The sequence below is a fragment of the Canis lupus genome, chromosome 8 (genome assembly GCF_003254725.2).
Source record: "Canis lupus dingo isolate Sandy chromosome 8, ASM325472v2, whole genome shotgun sequence".
NCBI classification, from domain to species: Eukaryota; Metazoa; Chordata; class Mammalia; order Carnivora; family Canidae; genus Canis; species Canis lupus.
The window spans coordinates 9,330,862-9,357,634 of record NC_064250.1 but is presented as its reverse complement, the minus strand read 5'-3'; the positions used below and the strand labels follow the sequence as shown (position 1 = coordinate 9,357,634).

Sequence of the window (26,773 nt, the reverse complement as noted above, 5' to 3'; positions counted from 1 at the left end):
GCAGGGGACAACATGGCACAAAGAAACCTATGCTTCAGAGGACTACAAGATGATCTTTCCAGCTACTAGTCACCACAAAGGTACAGCTAAGTCTCACATGTCAGGTGGACCATCAAAACCAGGGGTTGCTCGGACAGTTCCTCATGGGGTGGGGTGGGGTGGTTCCTGGAGCCAGCACCTGTTTTACATAAAGATGACGAGAACACACAGAAATTATAGCCATTTGCTAAGGCAGTTTATTAAGCATATATTGATATTTTCCTTTTATTTTCTGCCCCATCGACAGAGGAACAAACATTATTATGAGGAAGAAAAGTAGAAAGTGGTGTGAAAACAGAATATGTCTTTTTAAAAAAATATTTCATGGTCTACGACATGTGGGAGATATCACATTAAACTACAAGGTTTTTGTTTATTTATTTACTGCATTGCTTCTTGGTGTGTTTAATTACACAAAATCTTGAGAAAGAGACTATAATGCACAATGTCTTCAAACCATTTGGCCACCTAAATCTTTCTTTCCTTGCAGTGTGGTGTACAGGTCTAGTATATTGCTGAATAACTTTTGAGAAGCAGTAGATTGTACACAGTCAGCAGCAGGGGTGAGGGCTTTACGGAATACAGGGAAAATATCCATGTTCATTCTAACCCAGTGGTGAAGTAACACATTCCTTTAAAAAAAATTAATGAAGCAAGTATTCTTCTCTTCGCAGCTGAAATGGTCATAAATATCAGAAGGTTGAAAGTCCTTTCATCTGTGTATAAGCTGCAAATGTCTTAAGTCTTTAGCAGGGTTATCAAGTGTTTAAATGACCCTGTTTTCCAGAACAAAACATTCTGGAGAAAATATTTCTTTCTGAGCCATTGGCTGCTGTAAAACAAGATAAACGGGTTTTATTAAAAGAGAAAAAAAAAGTAACTTTTATTTCCAGAAGTAAACATGTTATTAAAAAGGAAGTACATCTGCCATCAAAATGTCAATCTGATTGCATTCTGAACTTCAATTTTACAAATGTATTTGTACATGCATTTCTGTTTACTGCCCATTAGTTTTTCTACCCTTCCCTGAGACACACTCATTATTAAAAATTAAAATCTTTATCTTGCATATCCAGTCATTCCCCAACACACACACACAATTTTTTTTTCTTGAAAAATACATATGAGGTCATTCGTTACCATCAAATACTACCCTAATAAGAATGAGTTGTGTTCTAGCCTGGGCAAACAAGGAATTAAAAGTGATTATTTATTAATGATTGAATTCCTGAAAGGGAGAGTTCATGGGCACAAAGCCTCCCTTTCTTTGTTTAACTTACCTAAACTGGAGTTAAGACATCTGAAGTGTGACTTGATTGGAAAAACTTGAGGTCAACAATTGATTTGTTTTCATTTCTTGAACTTCTAGAGTCAGATGGACGTGAAATTCTGCAGGAAAGGCACACTTTTCAATCACTAGCACTTTACTCCTTATCCTCATCAAAACACAAAAAACTCTTCTCAGGGAAAGGATCCTGTTGGAAAGACAAATGTGATGGCATCTAAGGTCAAATTAGCTTTTATCTGCAAATGACATGTAACTCTGAGACATATCAGTGTAATTTTAGGAAGTAGGATAAGGAAACCTTACAGTTGCCAGGAATGATAAACAGACCACAACATAATGGCGTGCATGTTCACTTCCGGCTCTCTGGTACGAATATCAGACAATGATATGGGACAATGTGCAGTGTCACGTATGAGATGATTGTCAGGTGTCACATTTTGTCTTGGGGTGACCTTCAGTGTCTCCCCTCCTTAGCACCTGTCTCCCTTCAGATAGTCTCAGCTTCTAAGCCATTTAATACACCGAGATGTATTCAGCACACAGGAGAGGGCGGGATTGCAGATACACTTGGGGTGACACCTTTCCACTGTTTCTCAATCATACCACAAACACCCCCTAGACCTGATCTAGTGATGTAAATAAAGATGAAAATATGGTACACATTTATTTATCAATTTTTCTTGCTCGTGCTTTTTTTCTTTTTTCTTTTTTTTTGTGCTTTTTTTCTGAACTGTTTTCTCATTTTTCTAATTTGCTGTAGCAACTATTCAACTTATTTAATAGTCAAAATATAAAATGCTACCAGAAAGATAGAACACTGCAGAGATCCTCACTATCCAGATTGACTTCTCATCCCATCAATGATAGATTTTTCATGTCAGTTTTAAAAAGCAGTAATGCAAAAAGCAAAATGGCATGTAACAAATTGACACACTAAACAAGTCTCATACTACTAGGTGGTGACCTTATGAAATTGTTGGGAGTTATGCCATTTTTGGCCTAAAAAATTGGCTGTTTCATGTGCTTCCATGTAATAACAAAGCACACAGGCCTTGTCTAAACGAGCTTGCTGTTGCTTTGCTAGACTCCAATAGTGAAGTTTCCACGTGTAAAATAAAGAAATCCTCTAACTGCTGAAACTGTGTGATGCCAAACGACAGTAAGTAATGAGCGTAATAGTGGCAGCTACTACTTACTGATTGTCTACCATGTACTAAGAATCTTATGTTATCATATTTAATCATTACAAACAAAACATTGGCATATCCATTTTACCAGAGAAGCTCAAGGAGGTTAAATATTTTGCCAAATTCACACAGCAAGATCATGGTGTTGGTGGCCTTAGTTTTGCATGACTCCAAAGTGTGCATGTTACATGCCTTCCCATAATTCTGTAGGTTCACTTTTGTTTAATTCATTTCTTTTTTTTTTTTCTGAAAGACAAACTGTTTCACTATGTTTTCAAGGTGTCAGTTTGAAGTTAAAAATAACTACTTTCTCATCACTGCTATAAAAACAAAACAAAACCCTCACAAACTATAGTTGAAATACATGGGTTCAAAATAAAACAGTTGCAAAACAACTAACGTAACTAAAAAAAATAATAGAAAATAAGAACAGGTTAAATTTCTACTTGACTGGTTTCCTCTGGTTAAAGTGTCACTGCAATTCTTCAAATGCAATTCTTCTTTATTTTTAAAGTACCTTTTAGTACAGACTCTGATGAGCTTAATGGTTTTTAAAGAACAAAAACCACCTAAAGGTGTCAAAGGTATCCAGGCGAATGCACCTTTGAGGTTTGCTGTTTTCTTTAGGTTCAGTACCTTACAAAAGCATCCAGGGGTGCTTCTGTGGGTTCTGCTGCCTGGCCCAAGTGTGATCTGTCAGAGAAAGTACATATCACAATTCCTGTGAAAGTACCTAAGGAAGGAAATACAGAGAATCTCAGTACACACTTTTTTTTTTCTTTTTCTTTTTCTTTTTTTTTTTAAGAGAGAGAGAGGGTGGGAGGAGCAGAGGGAGAGAGAGAGTGCCAAGCAGGCTCCACATTTAGCGCAAGCTGACTCAATCCTGCAACCCTGAGATCATGACCTGAGCCAAAATCAAGAGTCAGATGCCACTGGCCCACCTAGGCACCCTGAGTCTCAGAACACATTTCAATCAAATGTACACACACTTAATTACTAACAAATTTACCCAGGAATCTTACTAAAATATTTTAGCCCATTGTTTGAGGAAGCATATATTCAAAATGCTTACCATCGCTCTTCCTCTATAATGTTCTGAGAGCTTAGCATGACATTTGTGTTTCTAGTGAAATGACAATAAGATTTAATTTAATTTAGATCTTTACCACCTGCGTGCTGCTTATCTTATTTAATGTCCTCATTCCCATATTTCATCAACACTAACATGCACTTTCTGCCCTCATTTTCGCATCTCTGAAATAAGGGTGTATCTCATAATTGATGACATCTTCTAATTATTGTTGGCCCAGGACACTGTTCTAATATAATTTTCATTGCTCATTCATGTATGAACATCTTAATTATTCTTGTTGATATAGCTGGACAATGGCAATTCCCTGACCTTTTAGTCAAGAAAAATTTTAAGGATCACTTGAAGGCATATAAATCCTAGACATTGTCTAAAAGCCTTCCTTTGACATGTTCTCATAAGATCAACAAATGCCAGCATCAAAGCTTATAACTTCAAAGACAGTCTCAGAAATAATAGTGGAGAACTCTTGTTGCTGCGGAGGACAATACTGTATGGAAAGAATGGATTTTGATAATTCTGAGTAGAAAATGACTTGTAAGAATTAGATTCTGAATTGTGAAAGTGTTTTAGGAATGCTTTAGCTGATTTATTTTATGTTTTCCTTTTCAGAAGAGTGAAGTATAACTTAAAAACTCTCTAAAACTCAAAATAGCCTTTCCAATGTGTACAAAATAAAAATTCTAAGGGATAAGAAAGTACTGTGTCATAGTTTAATAGTTTTTTTTCTTTTTTAGTAATAGGTACAGTAATGGTATTTTTACAATCAGAATTGCCATAGATCAGTAATAATCTAGGCTAAAGATGATCCTGTCAGTTTTTCTTCTGGAGTATAATTCTAATCGGGCCGTTCTCCCCAATGCCACTGTTTGTTTTTGTTTTTTTTTCTTAATTATGATCCTCATCATTTCATCCAAGATTGTTACAATAATCTTTTATAATTTTCTCTGTCTTGGGTCTCTTCTCAGACCAATTCATCCTTCACAACACAGAGAGATCCTCGTGAAATGTAATTACATTCAGATCACTATTCAGCTCGAAACCCTTAATAGCTCCTACTTCCCAAAACATGGTTAATACATATACATACCCCCATGTCCTCTCCCTACATGCCCATGGCTAGTCAATTAAGATTCTTTTCCCCCCTTTAGTTTATATGCTCAGTGAGGGCAAGGTTTGTGCCTACTTTACCAACTACTAAATTCCAGATCCTTGCGTACCACTGGCACATGTGGTCTCAATACATTTTTGATGAATTCATGAACCAAATATGCTTCATAATCCATCTAAAATCAAATTCTAGGTAGTGACTATCTATCCCTTAGAGTTGGCACTTAAATTTAACTATCCCAAACCTACAAGACAGAGTCCTAAACTCTTTAAAATAGTAATCAAGGGCAGCTCTGGTGGCTCGGCGGTTTAGCGCCACCTTCAGCCCGGGGTGTGATCCTGGAGACTCAGGATTGAGTCCCACATTGGGCTCCCTGCATGGAGCCTGCTTCTCCCTCTGCCTGTGTCTCTGCCTGTGTGTGTGTGTGTGTGCGTGTGTGTTTCTCATGAACAAATTAAAAAAATAGTAATCAAAACCATTGAAAGTCTATTCCTCTGATCTTTTACAGTCTCATGCTTGTCTCTTTCTATCATGCAATCTTATACTCCAACCTCATCAGACCTCTTGACATTCTGTGAATAGTCTCACCAAAACTTATAATTTCTTCTCCTGTGTTCCTCTCATACTGCTAACCCAATATTATTACAGTGACTTAATTGTATATGTATCTGTTTGCCCTCTATAAGTGAGTTCTTAAAGAAATTATGCCGTAATCATTTTTTATGCCCTAAATACGTGGTGTCATTTTCATCAGAAAAATGTGCTGAAGTAAAATGCTTATGGGAAACTGTATTATTTTCTTTGGGCTGCCACAATAAATCACCACAAACTTGGTGGCTTAAAACAACAAAATTTATTGTTTCACATTTCTGGAGGCCAGAAATTTGAAGTCAAGGTGTTGGCAGGGGGACATCTGGGTGGCTCGGTAGTTAAGTGTCTGCCTTCGGCCCAGGTCGTGATCCTGGAGTCCTGGGATCGAGTCCCACATCGGGCTCCCTGCAGGGAGCCTGCTTCTCCCTCTGCCTATGACTCTGCCTCTCTCTCTGTGTGTCTCTCATGAATAAATAAATAAAATCTTTAAAAAAAGAAAAGGTGTTGGCAGGGCCATATTCTTTTCAAAATGTTTAGGGAGAATCCATTCATACCTCGTCCAGGGACTCATGGCTCCAGACACTTCTTGGCTTCCATCTTCACTTGGCTTTCTCCTCTTTTCTGTGTCTTTTCCCCATTAACATGATAAAGATGCTTTCCATTGGATTTAGGGCCCAACTGGATAATCTTGAGATTCTTAGCTTATTTACATTTGCTAAAACCTCTTTTGCAGGGGCTCCTGGGTGGCTTAGTCAGTTAAGCATCTGACTCTTGGTTTAGGGTCTGATCATGATCTCAGGGTCATGAGATAGAGAGCCCCAAGCTCCACACTCAGTAGGGAGTCTGCTTGAGATTCTCTTTCCCTCTCCCTCTGACTCTCTGCTCTTGTGCTCTTGTTCTTTCTCTCAAATAAATATATCTTTTTTTTTTATAACTTTTTTTAAAAAATTTTTTTTAATTTTTATTTATTTATGATAGTCACACAGAGAGAGAGAGAGAGAGGCAGAGACACAGGCAGAGGGAGAAGCAGGCTCCATGCACCGGGAGCCTGACGTAGGACTCGATCCCGGGTCTCCAGGATCGCGCCCTGGGCCAAAGGCAGGCGCTAAACCACTGCGCCACCCAGGGATCCCTCAAATAAATATATCTTTAAGAAAAACCAAAAACCTTTTTTTCAGAATAAGATTACTTTCTCAGGTTCTGGGATATGGACATATCTCTTTGAGGGCTACCATTCAACCCACTAAATGACTTTAATGACTTTCTAGCATACATACTTTTCTTGCAAATATTTCTAAGTGTGGGAAATCAATAAAATGAAAAGGCAGATCTTCAAGGGACCACCTACAAACCGCCCCCCCACATTTCTAATAATACTAATATATACTCATTTTGCTTAAATCTCATATGTCATTTTGCATTGCTGCATTTTTACTGATGTTAGAATTATGACCATTCTGTGGCCTATCACTAAAATGCAAATAAGTTATTCTGTTACAGGTTATGGAATATAATCCATTCTTCCACATTCAAAGTAAGCATGCATACATTTTATTCATATCCTTTCCAAAGACAAGCAAATTATACCAAAAGTTATAAAACTATATGTATAGTTTCCTGCTCTTTTTAGCCCAATGGACCATTGCCATCTCTTATTGGTGTCCCTTAACCTTGCCCACAAATTTCAAATAGTTTCTTTATTAAGTTTGCTTTAGTTTCTTCTTTTGAGAATGACATCTGTTGCCTTCTAGGATCCTAAAAAAAGTAACTGGTATTAATGACCCCAGGAAATAAACTTTTAAAATGGAATTTTGTAACTGATTTGCTAACACATTTATGAAGAAAGCAGATAACCTCCTTGCTATAGGGAAATATGGCAAGAATTCATGGATATAGTGCATCACTATTACTCCAATTATCACGTATGGTGGTGTGGAACAGAGAGTAGGTAGGAGGCAGAATATTGGAAGACCAAGTGACTGGGACACGTGATCACTTTGGGCACAATGGCGAGCACATAATTGTGGCTTGAGCTGATTATTTCTGACTATTCTCTGCAGTGCATAAAGTGAAGACAAATTGAGGGACTTGAATGCCAAAGTCATTGCATAAAGGAAAATCACAAAGCCATTATGGTTAGTATAAAGGAACGTTTTATTCTTTATAGCTGCAGAATGGATATGGCTAAGGATCAAGCCTGCCGCCTGACTCAGGGTTGCAAGGCTGTGGTGCCAATTACATATGCAGCCCTGTCAGGCCTTTTAGGCCCATTTGATCTGGTGAGTAGGAAATAGCACGCACCCCACATGCTTTACTAAAATATGTATGTGGTAAAAGAGAGGAGGTGAACCCCACAAAAGTGCTGTGTCCCTCACAAAAATGAAGTTTCTAGGCCTCTGTGTAGTCTGGAGTTTTTGTGACAATCTTCCTAAAATGAGAGGCACAAAGACGCACAATTTCATGTATCTCTGAATAACGGGGGCTACATGTGCTGCATTTGGACATATGGCTCCAATTTATTTACTGAGTAATCCATAAGAAAGTTTTGAGTGGTGTTAAGAGCATAAAAGTATTCTGCAGCAGGGGCAGCAGGGCAGCATAAACTACCTTGTCATCTAAGCCTGATCACCTAGCAGTCTGATTTGTATCCCAGAGATTTTGGCAGACAGAGAAGATCTGATAAACCCTGATGGGAAAGCCCTAGGATTTTACAGTAAGATCATGTCTTCTTCTACCATTAACCATTTTCCATTTGGAAGTCAACTGCTGGCCTGCTTTAGTGGAGACTAAAGATCTGACCACGAGCAATTGAGTGACTATGCAATCTGAACCGCCCATGTTAGCATCTACTGAATCATAAAATTGCACATCTGCAGTAGTATTTCATTGTCAGATGAAAATGGTCTGTATGAAACTGAGATTTAGCAAATCTGGAAGATTCTACAGAATGAATGAGTAGGTAGCTCAGAACCCCATGGATCTGCTTCTACTGCTTTGCCACTTCTTTCTTAACTTGTATCCCTGGGTTAGCCCTGTATGCTAATGCATGCCAGAAAGTAGACAGCCGCTCCATCATCGCTCCACCCAGAGGTGGGCCTGAAAGGCAGTAACTAAGGAGAATCCTCCAAAAGAAGAGAAAATCTAATTGTCTACTTGGTAGGGAAGGAGAGATGACCTGAGATGCACGTCTATGCTGATTTATAAGAGTAGCTAGCATGTTGGGCAGGGATCTGGGAAAACATCAGGAGGATAGTAACAAGGAAGAAGGGGGAGAGGCATCTGGAGGAGCTCTTAATAAACTGGTAAATAAGCTTTTAATAGTCAGTGAGTAAGATGACATAACCCATTGATATCAGTCAGTTTTCATTCCCAGCCCTTCTTAACACTTGCTAACTGAGCCCATGAAAAAGCACCAAGGAGGCAGCAATAGAGGTCTTGCTTGTACTCAACAGCATGAACTTTCCCCTCACTGATGCTAAACACTAGCTTTTCCATTCTTGATAGTCTCTCAACGCATCCCCGAACCTGTTCTTGTCCTTGGGAGAAAGGCCTACCACAGCAGATAAGAAAAGCTGAAGCATCAGAGAGACTAGTGTTGAAGGACAGATATTACCCACTTTAAATGTGTGTCCAGAATCTTATCTCCTTCCTCACCACTTCCTTAAAGTGATATTTTATAATATACAGACTACGGCTCTATGGGACTGGCTTTCTACTCATTTCATACCATACCGAAAAGATGAGAATTCATATCTTTTTGGAAGAAGGTATTTTAGAGGAGACAACTTTGTTGAATTGTCAGTTTTAAAATTTATTTGACTTGCTGCTGTAAATATCTGAAAAATTCAGCAAGTTCCAGAATACAGATATCTCTGATGACCTGGGTCCTTGAAGTGCTATAAATGTCCCTCTTAACATTCTAAAGCCTGTATGCTGACCCTGCATTTGTATAAATTGGAATGACTTTATTCATTTGGAACACTTTAGATTTGGAAGCACCATTCAGAAGTAATCTAGGTGATTGGTTTCATTTACAAATAGAGAACCTGGGTATCAGTCAGAATACTGACTTTATGAAGATCACACAGAGCTCAGATTTAGCACCTAGACCCACTGTTCATCTCCAGGCCACTCTGGGTAATGAAGGCAGGGATGGTTGCTTGGTCTCTCCGGAGCATAATCCACTATATTCATGAACGAACCAACAAACTCAATGAGTCAACAACAAAAAATTAATAATAGAAAGGAAGAACCAGTCTTACTGGCAATGTGACCATCCAGTTTCACATGATCACTAAACACATTGGAGTATCTTTGTTCCTTCTCTTAGCATGTTAATGTCAGAGTCTGATGTGACACCTGCTAGCATCACTGCCCCTTCAGAATTCAGTTTATCTCGCATGTACAGAACTCTCTATGGGACGTACTAATAGACAGGCACAGTTCATTTGTTTACCAAGAATTAGAAAGTTAGAGTTTGACAGAAGGCGGGGTGGGAGATGTGATCATGCTTACTAGTCTGTTGAATTCAAAATATATTGTGATGTTAGCATTGTATAATGTTACCTTTGGTTCTCTTGTTAAAATCTGAAGTCTTATAAACCAACAGAAAAGGAAAATTTACTAATATATGTTACACATATATGTAAAATGTATTTTAATATAGCAGGAGAAATTTCAGGGCATTCTCCTGAGACATAATTTATTGGTCCCAAAACTTTTTAAGTTTCAATTTCCTTATTTAGATTTCCACAAGTTAGTCATCATTTAGAGTCTGCATTTTACTTTGTAAGAAGGGCCTGTGATCCTTTAAATTTAGGTTGTTTGAGCTGTGAAAATGCTTATAAAAATAAACATGTTTTGTTTAATCTGTTCTAGTTGTCGGAAAACTGCACCCTATTCATGCTTTTGTTTTGTTCATGGTCTTTGCCTTGCTTTATTTTTGTGACGGAGTAAAACCTATGATTTCTAGTCTAAATTTTTTATAGCAAACTTGTGATTATTTTAACTCATTTCCATTATAGTCTGCACCTATCTTATTTAGTTTGCAAAATATCTTTTTGGGATATTGAGGAGCCAAAAAAACAAAGATTAAGTAGGGAATTTAATTTTAGTTCTTGAATTTATTGGCAAAATATTATAGCTAGATTATTCTTTATCTTCCTTCATCCCAGTCAAATAATTAGAAAAATGTAAGTTACTAGTTATGGCCACTTGAGCAATATAAACTTAATTTTGTATACTTTTTTTAGTGGGGAGGAGGGGCAGAGAGAGAGAGGAGAGAATTTTTTTTCAGATTTAATTATTTTATTTTATTTTTATTTTACTTTAAATATTTTATTTATTTATTCATGAGAGACACACAGAGAGAAAGAGAGAGAGAGGCAGAGACACAGGCAGAGGGAGAAGCAGGCTCCATGCCGGGAGCCCGATGTGGGACTCGATCCCAGGACTCCAGGATCAGCCCTGGGCCGAAGGCAGGTGCTAAACCTCTGAGCCACCCAGGGATCCCCTCATTTATTTATTTTAGAGAAACAGAGAGTGTGTGCGTGCATGTATACATGTGCACACGAGTGGGGGAGGGGCAGTGGGAGAGGAAAAGAGAGAATCTCAAGCAAACTCCATACTGAGTGTGGAGCCTGATGTAGGGCTCAATTTCCAAACCTGAGATCATGACCTGAGCCGAAACCAAGAATTGGACACTTAACAGACTGAGCCACCCAGGTGTCCCTAATATTGTATACTTTTTAATGAATCTCTTTATCTGCCAGTCCTAGATTAAGGTAAATATATTAAATGAATTCCTTAAATCACATTTATTTTTATGTTTTTTTAAAATTTAGCTTCAATAATACAACCCTATTTCTAGAGAGAATGCCTTGGTACTGCTTGAAGCCAGATAACCTCATAAAATACAAATGGAAAAGTACACTGTTTTAGTCTGAAGATTTGCTTCTAAGGACTATATGTCCATTTAAATTAAAAACCTAAGACTATTAATGTTTCTGAAACTACCTGAGAATGATTCCTTCTGAAATCATATGGCTTCAAGTTTATCTTCTTTTTCAAATACACTAGACAATATTTAAAATAATTTATTTGAAATAATTGTTAAATTAGTAATTTCTTTTAATTGAGCTTTCTAATCAGCTATTAAAACATGCATAACAATGCAAATATGAGCATATGCAAATTGGGGAATTGTGACCATATAGAATAAGCCATTTAGTCCAATACTTGAGTAGTAATGCATGTGAGACTAGTGCTGATTTTAACTTTTATTGATATCTGGCTCTTCAGTCTATGCATTTGTATTTTCAATGTTGACAAGTATAAACCACAGGTGCTATGCCTATGTACAGCTAATAAATATTTTTTTCATTACACTATTACTTTCATTAAAGGAGAAGATTTGTATCTGTTTACATAAACACATGTATATATGCTAGGACTTAAGGAAAGTGATTTTAAACCAACTAAAATACACAGACCAAAAAATCCTTTAATAACAAGGTCTAAGGTGAAAGGGACATATTCATAGAAAAGTATTCCACTTAATATCAATTGCACCATTGCTTATTGAACTTTTTTTATGAAAAAATACAGTTATGAATAAAAACAATAATGTTAGTTTTTGCCTTTAATTATCTTTACAGCTTGGAGGCTCAACTATATGGTAGAGACTATGTCAAGATCATCTCTAGAGACAGGTTTCTCCTGCTCATGGATAAAAATAAGAAGTAAGAGGAAAGTTGTCAAATTACACCAGAAATCAGAAGATGTACATAATTAATATGGCATTATTTACTCTTAATCATAAAATTTTAGGCTTTTAAAAAATCCTGTTGTAGAAGTCTAACTAAAAAAGTGGATAGAGGGGAAGTAGGGGGCTGGGCAAAATAGAAAAAAGGGACTGAGAGGTACAGATTTTCAGTTATAAAATGAATAAGTCAGATGAAAGATGAAAAAAATGAAAAATACAGCATAGGGAGCATATTCAACAATACTGTAATAATGTATGGTGACACATGGTGACTATATCATAGTAAACATTGAGAAATGTACAGAACTGTCAAATCAGTATATTATGCAGCTGAAAACATAACATTGCATGTCAATTATACTTCAATTTTTAAAAAGTAGAACCTATTTCAAATCTAGAACTTCTGAGAGTTGAGGTTTGCCAGTTGACTCTAGAGATTTACAAAAGACAAGCTTTGGTGAAAAATATGCATCCTCAGCATCTCAAAGCACATATTTGGGAATTGTGCTAATTTCTTTGCTGATCTCTGGTATATTGCTTTACCCCATTCTTGAGCATTTTCTGCCTATTTTGCTCTACAATCTCTTTTTTCTCTTTCTTAAGGCATGGAAAGGTCTCCCTCATTCTGGAAATATCTTTCCTCAAACCGTCTTCTCCTCTAGCATTTCTGCTCTTCTCATTTCTTTCACCAACCAGCCTCTTTGACAGTATAGTCTATATTAAGTTCATTTCCTCATCATTTATTTTCTCCTAGTCCTTTTACAATCTTGGTTCCGCTTCTAGTGCTTTACCAAAAACTACTCTCACTAAGGTCACGGAGAGGATTCTTCAGGGGGTTCAAAGGGCTATTGAAACCTCAGGTTGGACGGTAATTGAATCCAGGCCTCCAGTACTTATCTGGCAGGGGAGATATCATGGTCTCCCATGATCCTGAATCTAGGCCTCCAAATGGGGCAATTAAGAGAAAAATTGTGGCACGTCTAGATATCATGATGTCTATACTCTCAAGAGTGAAGAGGAACTTTTTTTTTCTTATTTATTCATGAGAGACACACACAGAGAGGCAGAAACACATGCAGAGAGAGAAGCGGGCTCCCTGCAGGGAACCTGATATGGGACTCAATCCCAGGATCCTGGGATCATGACCTGAGCCAAAAGCAAATACTCAACCACTGAGCCACCCAGGTGCCCCCTAAAGAGGAACTTTTTAACACTTGGAGATATGTGCCCTCTGATTCAAAGAGAAGTTAAGCTCAAGTTAAGGTAGCAAAGAGACATTCTGAGATAATCAATACATTTGAAAAGAGAAATTTCATATATTTTTAAGGAAAAAAGGTCCCCTCAAAATGTACTTAATTCAGTTGAAAAATTAAGCAAAATTAGTAGCTCGAGAATAGGGAACTTGTAAGAATTTATATGCTCTGACAAGTAATGAAACTAGGCAAAAATAGAACTAAGTTATTATGAATAACTCAAAATTTCATTACAAAACTAATATCAAAAATGAGTATTGTAAAAAAAAAAGCTATGTAATATAAAGATCATATTTTAATAAAATGATCTCAGTCAAAAAGTAATAGATTAGACTAACAAGGAGCCTAATATGGATAGGGAACCCAAAAGGAGAGACGTTTGTAAAATTCAAGCTGACTAAAGAGATATATAGATAATGCATAACTAAAAATGTGTAAGAGCTTAAACTTTCTCAATAAAAAAAATATTTTTTTGGAACTTCATGGTTTATTTGTATTGGTGTTATAAAAAAGATTTTCATATGGAATAAAGAATTAAAATAAATGCCATTATATATTTTTTTCTTATTACTTCCTCTGTAAACATAATTTATATATTCTGGTATTTGGGCCAAGATGGTTTTAATTAATAGATATGCAATAATAGATAACTACCCCTTATAGAAACTGAGAGCTTAGTCTTTAAAGGGGCAGAAAAATATATCAGAAAACACAAACTTTTTAAAAAGCAGCTTTTATAGAATTCAAGGCAAAAGAGAGAAAACAATGAAAAATATACAACCCACAATGAGATGTTAGTTATGGACCTTTAAGTACAGAAAGTGTAAAAATATCTAAAGAAAATTTTTCAGGGATACAAAGATTCATTGGAAAAATGCAGTAGAAGAAGGAGACCACACCACTCCATCAGTCTGCAACAAATTAAGGCAAAATATGAATAAGGTACAGATGTGAATAGTATAATTAGAAAGTTTGATTTGAGAAATTATAAATATGTCACTTTTTTGTCCTATAATTGAGAAGCCCACTTTTCAGAATCCATGGAACATTCACATTATTTATCTTTTAATAAGCCATAAAACACTCAATATAGTTCACATATTATGACCACACTGCAATAACTATAAACATTAATGTTTTAAAGTTTAACCATAGGCAACTTGGAAAAAAATTTGCTCTAGTAGTTAAATTACAAAGTATTTAAAATAGAAATTCACAGTAGAGGAAGGGCTTATTTTTCATTCATTTTAGAATTGAAATAAAATTTGTAAGCATAAGATTTTTATATATTTTTAAAAGATTTTACTTATTTATTTGAGAGAGAGAGAGAGAGCACAAGTAGGGGGAGGGGCAGAAGGAGAGGGAGGAGCAGACTCCCCCAACAGGATCTCGATTTCAGGACCCTGAGATCATGACCTGAGCCAAAAGCAGATGCTTAACTGACTGAACCACCCAGGTGCCTTGAGATTTTTATAGTTGTTAAAGAGGTATTGCTTTAAGATTTTGAGAAACATTTAGAATATAATTAAAATATATTATGTACGAAAACTCATGGGTACGAAATCAAACTTAAAGCAATGCTTAAATGTATCTATTATTAACCAAAATGAATTAAAGTCTAAGAAGGTAGAAAGAGAGCACAACCATCTAAGGAGATTAGAAAAAAACAATTAATAAATTCATTTATGGATATCAATTCAAAAGTCCTAAATAGAATAAAATGTTCAATGAACTTGAAAATATCCTTCAAAGTGATTGATGAAGGAAAAGGTAGATTAGTGAGAGGAAAAACTGCTAATTTGTATTAGTAAAAAAAAAGTTTCATATCCAGAACAATGTTGAAAAAAATTTTACTGAACTGGAAAGGTAAATTAACAAGGTGATCATGAATTCTTATTTCCAACCAACTGCTGGTCTTACATTTAATGGAGCATTTATATTAAAATTAAATTTAGGAATGACATAGCCTGCATCACCATCTCTGTTTATTTATTTTTTTCCTGGAATTCAAGGTAATGCTATGAAACAAACCAAAAAAGAAAAGAAAAGAAAAGAAAAGAAAGAAAGAATGAAAGAAAAGAAGAAAGAAAGAAAGAAAGAAAGAAAGAAAGAAAGAAAGAAAGAGAAAGAAAGAAAGAAAGAAAGAAAGAAAGAAAGAAAGAAAGAAAGAGAAAAAAGAAAGAAGGAAGAAGGAAGGAAGGAAGGAGGGAGAAGAAAGGGAGAGAGAGGGAAGGGAGAGAGGAAGTAGAAGAGGAGAAGAAGGGTGGAGGAAGTGAATGAGAAAGAGAAAATGAAGGGTATAAATATTTGAAAAGACAAAAATGTACTCGGAGGTAAAGGGATTATCCTATCAGTGCCCCAAGGAAATGTCAGCTATTAACAAAAAACAAAAAGCATGGAATTCTTATGAAAACAAAAGCAAAATAGAAATAGAAAATATTACCAAAGAAAAAGAGATTTTAAATGAATGGGCATGTATTTCCTACTGTGCTTTTTGGTAAGATTCAATATTGTCAATATATCAATTTTCCCCCAGTTAATTTATATGCTAAATTTAGTTTGAATAAAAATCTTAACAGAATTTGTATATAATCTTGAAGTACTTCTATGATGCTTCTGGAAGAACACCTAAGCAAATATTGCAAGAAAAAATATAAATAAAGAAGAGTAATGAGAAGGAAATCACCTCACTAATATCAAAACATATTCGTAAAGTTACAGTAATTGAAACATGAACATATACAAATAGTAAATTAAAAACCTTGCAACAGATGTTTGTAGTTTTAATCATATATGAATCATCAGAAAAGACGGTGCTTCATCTCTAGGAACTTGCAATGAGGTGAACAGTTGTGTCTGAAAAATTAGCCAAATTCAAATAAGGATCATCTAAATGAATGCACGTACCAAAATAATCATGCTTGCAAGTGAAGGAATGAAGTCACTCAATGAGACAGAATGAAGAATGAATGAAGTGTAAGGAGAAAAATTCAAAAGATAATATATATATAAAAAGAACTCACAAAGTAATCCTCTACTTCTTCTATAGATAATGAGTAAAAGAAACTGGCCAAATAAGAGCTATTGGTAAAACATTTAAAGTAGTAAAATGTCTTTTAAATTTTTATTTTCCAAATATTTGTGTTTTAAGAGCAAGTAGAAATGATGAGAGCATCTTTTAAATTATTGGATCATTTATAAACAAATGTCTCTTTTTTTATTGTGTAGCTTTATTCCAGATAACAACTTCTAAAACAGTTGCAGAATCTGTGTTCTCAGATTCTGTTATAGTCTTTGGTGAGCATTCAAAGTGGAAACAAAGCTGACCTTGGAGTGTAGTAATTTATCATTAAGGGCTCTCTATAAAATAAACTTTAGAAGTTAGAAATGAAGACTTACCATCCAAATATTTGTCACAAGATAAGTTTTCTGCTTAAGGACTTCATAGGAAAGCATTGACCTTGCTCTGGCAGTTTTTAGATGGTGTTTCATTTCTAGACAGAATAAATGAAATATGAGCTTGTCATATCAGTTTATTTTGCAACCTTAAACACTGCAAGTAGAGCATGACTTAAAAAAATGTCTTTTTTACAAGATTAAAACATAATCATGAGAGTTGTGCCTCCTCCCTATCATTTCAGAGGCTGTCCCCGTCAGAAAAAAATATTCTAATTGAAACTCTCATCCACGAAATATTTTTTTCTCGTTGTTTTTCTTTGCCTGAGACAACAATCTTTCAAGTCAGTACTTTGACTCACCTCCTGAGTCGCCTTTTAAAGACTTCCCTAGAGGCAGGATAGGGAAGTGGACAGAGGCCTGGCTGGAGGAAAAAGAAACTGATTTTCATAATAGCTTTGTACTCATTTACTTTCTCTGGAAGGGGAAGACTTTACTAAACCCAGAGATTGGTATACTGCATAGTAGTCAGCATATGTAAATTACTGAAGAAACAAATGAAGATATTGTGATGTTCTGGTTACCTTTTGCTGCGTAATGAGCTACTCCAAAATTTGATAATTAAGAAAAAACAATTCATTGCTATTTTGTTTCATGATTCTGCGGGTCAGGATTTTGGGCAAGTGCAAAGTAGATGGCTTTCTTATCCTCTGTCTTGGATGACTTTGAGACTCTAATTGTTGGGGACTGGAATATCTAAAGACAAGCCCAGAAATTCTCTTTCTCTCTCTGTCATCTTTCATTTCTCAACTCAATCTGGAATAGCATCACTTCCACCATACTTTATTGGCAAAAGCAATGAGAGAATTGTCAAAGAATTTGTGTCTTGCTTAAATCTGCCACAGTGAGTTAATCAACTTGTATCCTCTGGAGTCCTCTTTCCTTTTATTTTCTTTCTTCCATGGTCAAATAACTTGATTCCATGACCACCATAAGTTGATTTCCAAAAGTTTTCCTAAGTCATTTTTTTAAAAATGTGATTTCTTTGCATTTTCTGTCATTCTTCCTCTATTCTTTCTACCTAGTACTATAATGAGGCTAAAAGAGGTAATGATTGCCCTAGTCATGCCTTCAAATTGCAGTCTAAAAATTATTTGGAAATATAAACAGTGGCCAAGAAAGAGAATATTTCCATCTCATATTTTGCTTTAAAAAGGCTCATGGTGAGAAACTTGTGGCTATCTCTCATCATTGTTCTGTTATACAAGATTAGCAATCTGAGAAATAAATTTACAGAATGCTATAACAAGGATCAAACAAAGGAGATGTTTGAAAAGTCCTTTGTTTCTCCCCTCTAATGCTATATATTCTTGAAGATTAGCTTCAAACGTTGTATTTTATAAGGTATAGTTAAGGTTCTTAATTGCAAACAGGACATTCATTTCAGCTACTTACAGAAAAGAGAAAGTGAAGGACGGAGAAATAAAGAAATTACACAGGCTTCTATAAACAATGAATAAGAATGCAACTGAGAACTGGCATGACAAGAAATCTGTCACCAATATCTCAAGAAAGATAGCACTACCTACAGTAGGAAAAAAAAAAATCACCATACAGAGACTTTTAACACATCGTCCACTTCATTGTCTTCTGTGAATGTTTCTGATTAATGAACCATGGCCATGTGTCCCACCCTAGCTGCTATACTCTCTTGGACATGTAGGATTTAAAAAGAAAAAAATAAAAGGGATCAAACTGGAGAAGGGAGAACTTAGAATGTGGCAATATATCAAAATGCAAATTAGATGTTTACAATTTATTTGATAGGCAGATATAAATGAGAAATATCTCAGACCATCTTTCAGTTGACAATCATAAATTCATCAATTTCTCTGCCACATAAAACTTGCAAACAACACAGCAACAATATTTTCCAGCCTAATATTCTGTAAATATCCATTATACTTCAAAGGCTTTTACTTTTTTCATGAAGAGAAAACCCAGCTTCTCTTCAGTTATTTAACCCAGCGCTAAGTATGAGATCTAGGTGATGTCTTTTTTTCCTCTGATATATTCACAATTCCTTCTCGGTATTTTCTAATCTAGGGGCTAAAATACAATAATATTGGAAAAGGTGAGACATTGGAAAGTGTTGTTGTATGTTAATAACAGGAAGATTTATTATAGAAATATATTCATGACCATCAAGAAATAAAATGTGTCTACAGGTATCTTTCTTTTTTGAAACTAATCATAAAGCTGAATTTGATACTTACAACTTTGTGCTTTCACTATACATTCCAAGTTTCCTTTGCCCTCAACCAAAATCTTAGTTGGTTATGGTTCTTGTTACCCAAATCTTTGGTTTTAAGGGAGCTGAACCTTTTATAGACCTGCTTGTGTGAAGTTATTATAATTTTTTATTTAATTTTTTTATTTAAATTTTTATTTAAAATATGTCATTAACTTTACTCTGGACAAGGCTTTATGAAGCCTCCTTAGGCTTCTCCAGATTCGGATATAGTTTTCCCTGCCCTCAGTGAATAAGCTACCTGCCTTCATTCCAATTATAAGGATCAATTACCCAAGCCAACATGGTATATTCTCTTTGCTTTATTGACACAAAAAATTAAAAAGTACTCACATCAACTTCCAATTTAATAAAACCACATTTTTGTGACCTCGTAAAAGTATTTATCCATTGGACTGAAGACCTTGAAACAGCAGAATCCTCCATTGGAAGGACAAGAAGTAAACCTTTTATAAAGTGCATGGTCAGGTATAATGGTGAAATCTATCACTCCCAATTCTACCCCATTCTTCCTAAACCCATGTATCCTGGCTATAGGAGAAATAGAACCATTTTTTGGTTGCTGATTCAAAGCTTACAACATCCTATAAGACAGCACTTCAATCTACCAAGATGTGGACACCCAACTAAAACTATAAATAAATCTTCAGTAGGCTAGTCAACCTTTCTAAGTCCCATAGATTGTAAGTAATAAGGTACACGATAACAGGAGGGCAGTCCTTAAATAGGTTGTCTTGTTGGAGGTAACCTAGTATGGATTAAAACCTAAGTGTGAAATACTGTGAGAGTGAACAAGGGCATTCACAGAAAAAATGTTGCTGGCAGAAACATGGTGGGAAGGGAAGGGAAGGCAGATCCAGTGAAGAATAAGTCTCTATTTCAGAAAGGATAAATTACTTCCTACACAATTAAACTAGTCTGGGTGGCTATCCTCCCTATCCAATTATATAATTTATCAGGGGCTTATGCTGATTGTTTTGGAAAGTTGGGTACATAGAAGTGGCATTAGCCAGGTCAGCCTTGCTAAAAAGACTATCTCATTGAGACTGCATAGCCTCCATAACTTTCAGCCTTGGTTTTGAGGGAAATGGCTGATTGACTCAAAGCAGATCAGTTTGACCACTTGATTATGGAAAACCTCTTTCTCAGCCAAAGTATCTTAATGAGTATTCAAATGAGACACAGTTCTTTTTCCCCTCCCACATTCTGTCCATCCATATACCTATTCCCCAAGCTTCTTTGCCATATATTTTCCAATATTGTTCCTTGTAAGTCCCTTAAAATATAGATATCTAGCCATGAATCAATATACATCCATAACTCAGGACATCACTTCTTTCAGGAAAAGTGGGTCATGAGATTCACCATTTGAAATTTTGTCCATTTTGAATATCTCCCCTCTCTCTTGTTCTTCAGGTCACCCTTGAGTAGTTACAGAGTACATTCCTGCCTGATGCCAATACTCACTACAAAGTCAAAGATACTGGATCCAATTTTTACCCTGCTCAGTGAACCGACAAAAGGGAATTCCTTATGGAGGCCATAGTTGTAGATTGAGAGACAAAACACTGCGTAGCAGGAGTAAACACCACATGTACCTGAAACTTACTTTTGCCTGTAGGGCCTGTTAAACCCATTGAAGTATCTATCACTTCCATTTGAGGCAAGGATGGCTACTCTGTAGGCCCGATTGTGGTTTTAGATGACACCCATGGGCATCTTGGTTGGAATGGTCTAGAGGCAACTACAGGAAGTGGCAGTTATAGAACAGCAGATACAAAGTCAGATATAGAATAGCAGTTCCTACTGGATTTGTCTTACAATAAACTACTGTAATTGTTCAAGAATTATCTATAGAGACTAGAGGAGGGTTGTATAGGGATGTAATAGAAATCACTGATCCAGAATTTTTCCAGTCTTTGATAGAAGTACTAACTTCTGAGATTCTTCAAAAAAAATGCAAAATTGCTTTTGTTTTATAATTTTTAAGGGGAGTAAGATGTCCCATGACTTTCATTTGGCTGTTTCTACCCCAATAGCCCTTACCCCAATAGGTTAAGTAGCTAGTAGACAGATTCCACTAGTTGTTGAGGATATATATTCTAACAAGAAATTAAGGAATTGAGAGAATACCCACAGGATGTGTTCACAGACCCCGATCCCATGATGTTATGAATTCAAGCGCGAACTCTATTTCTCATTTGCCCCCCCACTTTCCTCATAAAGATCTTTGCCCAGAGGAACATTGGCATATTCTGGGCCTCAGGGATTAGCATTAGGTCAGATCACCTGATCACAAAATCCTCAGAGCACAGTTTAATATGTGTTTCAGGTCCTTTGGAGGAATGCTAACAGTAATATTTGTAGTGATCTATATGTTTCTAATGGGCATAGTGCGTGCTCCACACAAATCTACTCAGATTTCCTACCATTTTTCTGAATGTCCTGGATCTGCAATTATTCTTTTAGAAACTGCCTGTGGACTAATGGAGTCACTTTGAGCCTGCAGGTGCAGAGAATCAAACTACCTGAAAGTATCCTTCTGGACCCCTTGGGTAACCATTAGCCAATGTCCGTGGGTACAAAAAATATGAAAGCTCAGCTCCCTTGCCCCCATGCCCAGAGTTGGAACAAACTCTGAGGTCCAATTTATGCTCCAGGGATCCCTCAGAGTCAGGCTGAGGCAAGGATGGTGCCTGAAATTGCACCTGGTTTGGCCTTTCCTTTTCCCAGTCCAGCCTCCAGCTTTCCTTAGAAGCACTTTTTAAATAATGCTACTTGCATGGGAATCTTCAATTCAGTGTCTGCTTCTGAGGGAACCCAGTCTAAGACAAAGTCATCATTGGGTTCATCCTCAAGAATTCCCAGCCTCCTCTTCATTCAAGAAATTCTGGGCTGTGGATTGATTCAGGGAGCCATGGCATTGAGGCACAATTCTGGAATCCATTTTCCAGGTGGAGTTGTTGCTGTGTGGTTTTGTTTGTTTTTCTTACCCAGATAAAATGGGGCCTTAGTGGGTACACAACTTTTTAAAACCCAAGGATCTTCTAATCAATCAGCAAGGCGAAGTGGTGTGTGTCAAATGACTCTGATTATTGCTTCATGGGTTAAGTACTGCTAATGAAGCACATAGTAGTGGCAGCATCTCCATCATTGTTTTCAGCCTGCTGAGAACAGGTACTGCATACTTTCCAAAGACAGTTGTGTCAGCTTGCTTGTTTTTATCACAAATTTTCCTTTCTTCTAAACCTATATCTAAAACTTTGCGTCAATATGTAGTTGTATTCCATTTGTTCTGGTTCAGGACTTAAGAATCCATTCCCACATATATTCCTGTGGGTATTTGCCAACATAACTTGGCAAAATACTGCTTTCTTTTTGGTGTATAAGCTTGTTACACCTGGGTTTAATTTTGTAGTGGCTTCTTGGGGCATTATAGACTCTGACATGAATTATGGGGCTAAGGCATTGAAGGGTATCAGGAATAGGTTGTGAAGAAATTTATACCACCTTGCAAGGTAAGTGCCCCAGGCAAGGTGCTTATATAATTGTCAAGGAAGGCAGAGGCAACTCATCAAATACTGGAGAAAAAGTTATTTCTTCCAGCAAGGGATGCTTAATGACGTACTCAAAGTGCTCTGAGTTTTTAGGGTTTTCCCATTTATCCCAACTACAATTGAGATTTCAAAGTCCTAACTTTCAATAAAAGACATTGTACCATTTGAATTTAACTGACGTAATTCAGAAACCACAGGATTAGACTGTGCATTTAATTTTCAGTTTCATCAGCCCTGCAGAGATGAGAGCTAATTTTAGGGTAATCATTTTATCGCCCTGGCTTTTTGACTCTCTTGAACTGAGAATTTAAAACTTTAAGCTTGTCACTTCCTTTCTTTCTATGCTCAGCACATTTAGTAGTTGACTCACCCTAAAGATCTGGCATTCTTCATGCCCATTATACTGTTCTAAAGGCAGCACCCATTCACTCCCCCAACTCTTTGCCTTAAATAGGTGACCAAGGGCACAGATGATAAAATAAGCAACTGTTTCATTACAGTATGCTCTGGGTATGCTCTCTACGACTAACCAGATCCTCAGAGCTTTCACATCCAACTTGATGGATAATGAAACCCTGAAATCCATTTCCTCGAGGGTTCCTTACGCTTCTGATACAAATTATTCTATTGTTAAGAATCTTAGTTGCAAAAGACATTCATTCTGCTTAGTTTAAGCAAAAAAGGGCATTTATTAAAGACACTGGACCGTTTATACAGTCACTGAGAGGGCTTGAGAAGAAACATACTAGCCTTACCAGAACATTACCCATAGTCTGTTGCCAACTTCTGAACTGCTTTGACAGCAGTCCCAAGGGAGAAGCGGCCTTTGATATAACCAACCACACAACCACTAGAAAAGAAAAGGAAAAAAAAAAAAAAGATGTTCTTTGGAGCCTGTTCTTAATCACTTTCAAATCTAAGACTCATTTGGGTGCAAATGGTTGGTAGAAACTGGTCCCTTGGCTACAATCTTAGGCACAAGGGAAGTTAGAAAATGCGGATCCTAAATTCTATTTGTGAAAGCAGAATTAAAATACATCAAAACACAAGTGAGCATTCAAAGTATTTTGTGTAACCAAAATTGACAAATGTATACTGTGTATGGCTACTGTGTTTAAAATACTTCAATAAAACTTGTGAAAAACTTCAATAATTATACATCCTTTTGTCTCATAGATTTATAATACAGAAACGAATCTTATAATACTGTTATTGACACTAGCTCTTTGTGTGAAGTGTATACTTACTTCCATTATGTCCCTTTACCATCCTCCTTTGTAAAATATAATTGTCTCAAAGATTTCCTCTGTAGTCATTGAATAGCACATCAGATGGTGTTATAATTTTTGCTTCAACCATCAAATATGATTAAGAAACTCATGAGAAGTGATACAGTTTATTACATTGACCCTTATTTTTACTCATTCTGGTGTTCTTTCTGTTCTAAAGTTTCAAGTTTTCTTCTGTTAGAATGCCTTTTCTTTTTTAGAACACTTCCTTTTTTTTTTTTTTTTTTTTGCTAAGAATGTTTCTATTCTCCTTTCATTCCTGAATGACATTTTGACCAGATATACAATTCTTTTTTTGTTAACTTGACCTTTTATTAGCTTTACTGAGGTATCATTGACAAAGAAAATTGTAATATATTTAAAGCAAACAACATTATGATTTGATAACTGTGTACATTATGAAAGAATTTTTGCAATTGAGCTATGATTCTCAACTGAAAGAAAACTTTCAGTATTTTAAAAATGCACCATTTTCTTCTGGCCTCTCTAGTTCCTGATGAAAAATCTGTCATTTGTCATTTGAATTGTTTCTCCCCTAAAGTAAAATCTCTTTCTAGATGCTTTCAAGATATTTTCTTCACCTTTACTTTTCAGAAGTTTAATTATATTACGTCTTGGTATGAAATTCTTTGGTATTATCTAACCTGGAGTTCACCCAGCCTCTTGAATATGTAGGTTTATGTCTTTTACCAAATTTTAGAAATTTTCAGCCATTATTTCTTTGCATACTTTTTCAGTCTGTCTCTTCTCTTGTTTTTTTGGAACTCTGGTGATACAAATAGTGGCATTTCGCATTGTTCCACCAGTCTCTGAAACTAACTTTGGAGCTAACTTTCTTTCTTTATTTCCTTCTTTTTCTCTTTCTTTGTAGTCTATCTTCTCTTTGTTGTTCAGATTGCATAACTTCTATTGCTCTGTGTTCAAGACCACTGATTCTATCATCTGTTATCTCTACTATTGAGCTGATCAAGCACGTTTTAATTTTTGATACTGTATTTTTTCAGTTCAATAATCTCCATTTGGTTACTTCTTTCTAACTTGCATGTCCTCAAAAGGACACGAATATCAACTGAAAGGGGCTTACTGGCTAAGTATAGGAAAATTTGAGCATCAGAATAAATAATAACAAAAGATTTCAACACCAGTTAAATAGAAATTCATCAGCTTATAATCATTGATTTTAAATTATTTTAAAAATGAATAAAATAAATAGAATATCTTCTGAGAAATAAGGAGAATGTATTAGCTAACAGTAAGCTTTGTTACTTTGTAGAGGAAACCTCCATTAGACAAAGAGGCTCATAAAAACTTATAGTAAAGGTCTAAGGTTTCCAGATCTGAGATAAAACTCTTTTATGGCTTAGACTTGAAGTTGGCAAAATGTGACATATTCAATTTTTCACTCTTTAATATACCCTAGTTCTTAAATTTTTAAATCAAAAGCTTTAAAAGTTAATATCATTTAATTTCAAAGATTTTCAATGTTCTTTTTAAAAAAAAAATATATATATATAATATCCTAGATTTTAGTCCTTTGTCAGGTTTACCAATATTTTCTCCCAGTCTGTAATTTGTCTTTTCTTTCTTTTTTTAAAGATTTATTTATTTATTTTAGAGAGAGACAGTATACATGTGCACATGACGGGGAGGGGCAGAGGGAAAGGAAAAGAGAATCAAAAGCAGACTCCCTTCTCCCAGAGCCTGACAGAGGGCTCAATGGCACAACCCTGAGATCATGACCTAATCCCAAACCAAGAATCCAATGTTTAACCCACCATGCCACCCAGGTGCCCCTATAATTTGTCTTTCATTTTTTATTTTATTTTTTTTAAGATTTATTTATTTATTCATAAGAGACAGAGAAAGAATGACAGAGACATGGGCAGAGGGAGAAGTAGGCTCCTCTCAGGGAGCTCGATGTGGGACTTGATCCCAGATCCCTGGATTATGCCCTGAGCCAAAGGCAGATGCTCAACCGCTGAGCCACCCAGGCATTCCTGTCTTTTCATTTTAACAGAGGTTTTTGCTTAGCATTTTAAATTTTGATGAAGTCCTATTTATTGATTTTCCTGTTACAGATCATTGCTATGGACTGAATATATTGCCCCCCCAGCTCCCAAATTCCTATGTTGAAGGCTCATCTCCAAGGTGATTGTATTTAGAGGTGGGGTCTTTGGGAGGTAATTACACAGTGAGAGTGGAGCCCTGATGAATGTGATTAGTGTCTTTCTAAGGAGAAACACCAGAGAGCCAGCTTTCCCCCTCTCCCTTTCTCTCCCTCTCTGTCTGATATCCCTGTATGGGGGGACAAGGAGAAAATGGCCATCTACAAAGTAGGAAACTGGCCCTTATCATAAGCTAATCATGCTGGCACCTTGTTTTTGGATTTCCCTGCCTCCAGAACTGTGAGGAATGGATCTATTGGTCAAGCTACCCAGTCTGTGGTATTCTGTTACAGCATCCTGGACTGCCTGAGACAATCGTGCTTTTGATGTCATGTCTAAGATCCTTTTAAAATTATGGATTTCCTTCACAGTTAAAGGGTGATTCATTCATCTGTTTGTTGAGTGAGTTGTGGTATTTGTGCTTTTTGAAAAACTCCATTTTATCTAAGTTGTCAGATTGATGTGTGTAGAGTTCTTTATGTCATTCACTTATCATTTTGATGTATGCAGGGTTTGTAGTGATCTATCATATGTCATTCCTGATATCAGAAGTTTGTGGCTTCTCTTGATTCTCTGTCAGTTTCACCGGAGGTTTTTAAAATTTGTATTGATGTTTTTAAAGAGCTGAATTTTTGTTTCATTGATTTTCTCTTTTTTCTGTTTTCAATTTTATTAATTTCTGCTCTTTATTATTTCCTTCCTTCTGCTTGCTTTGGGTTTGTTTTCTTCTTTT

At 36.0% G+C, this 26,773-nt stretch overlaps 1 long non-coding RNA gene across 3 annotated transcripts; it reads right to left on the bottom strand.

The window, feature by feature from the left end:
* Nucleotides 1–224: 224 nt before the first annotated feature.
* Nucleotides 225–20,777, bottom strand: LOC112656852 (uncharacterized). Of its 3 annotated transcripts, XR_003134706.3 has the most exons (6): nt 20,639–20,777; nt 16,722–16,816; nt 16,084–16,178; nt 3,151–3,247; nt 1,320–1,514; nt 225–871 (listed from the first exon to the last, which is right to left on the bottom strand). It is a non-coding gene; the product is annotated as an uncharacterized LOC112656852 (long non-coding RNA). The 3 variants fall into 3 exon arrangements; XR_003134705.3 differs by lacking the exon at nt 16,084–16,178; XR_003134707.3 differs by lacking the exon at nt 16,084–16,178 and having other exon boundaries at nt 20,628–20,768.
* Nucleotides 20,778–26,773: the final 5,996 nt, after the last annotated feature.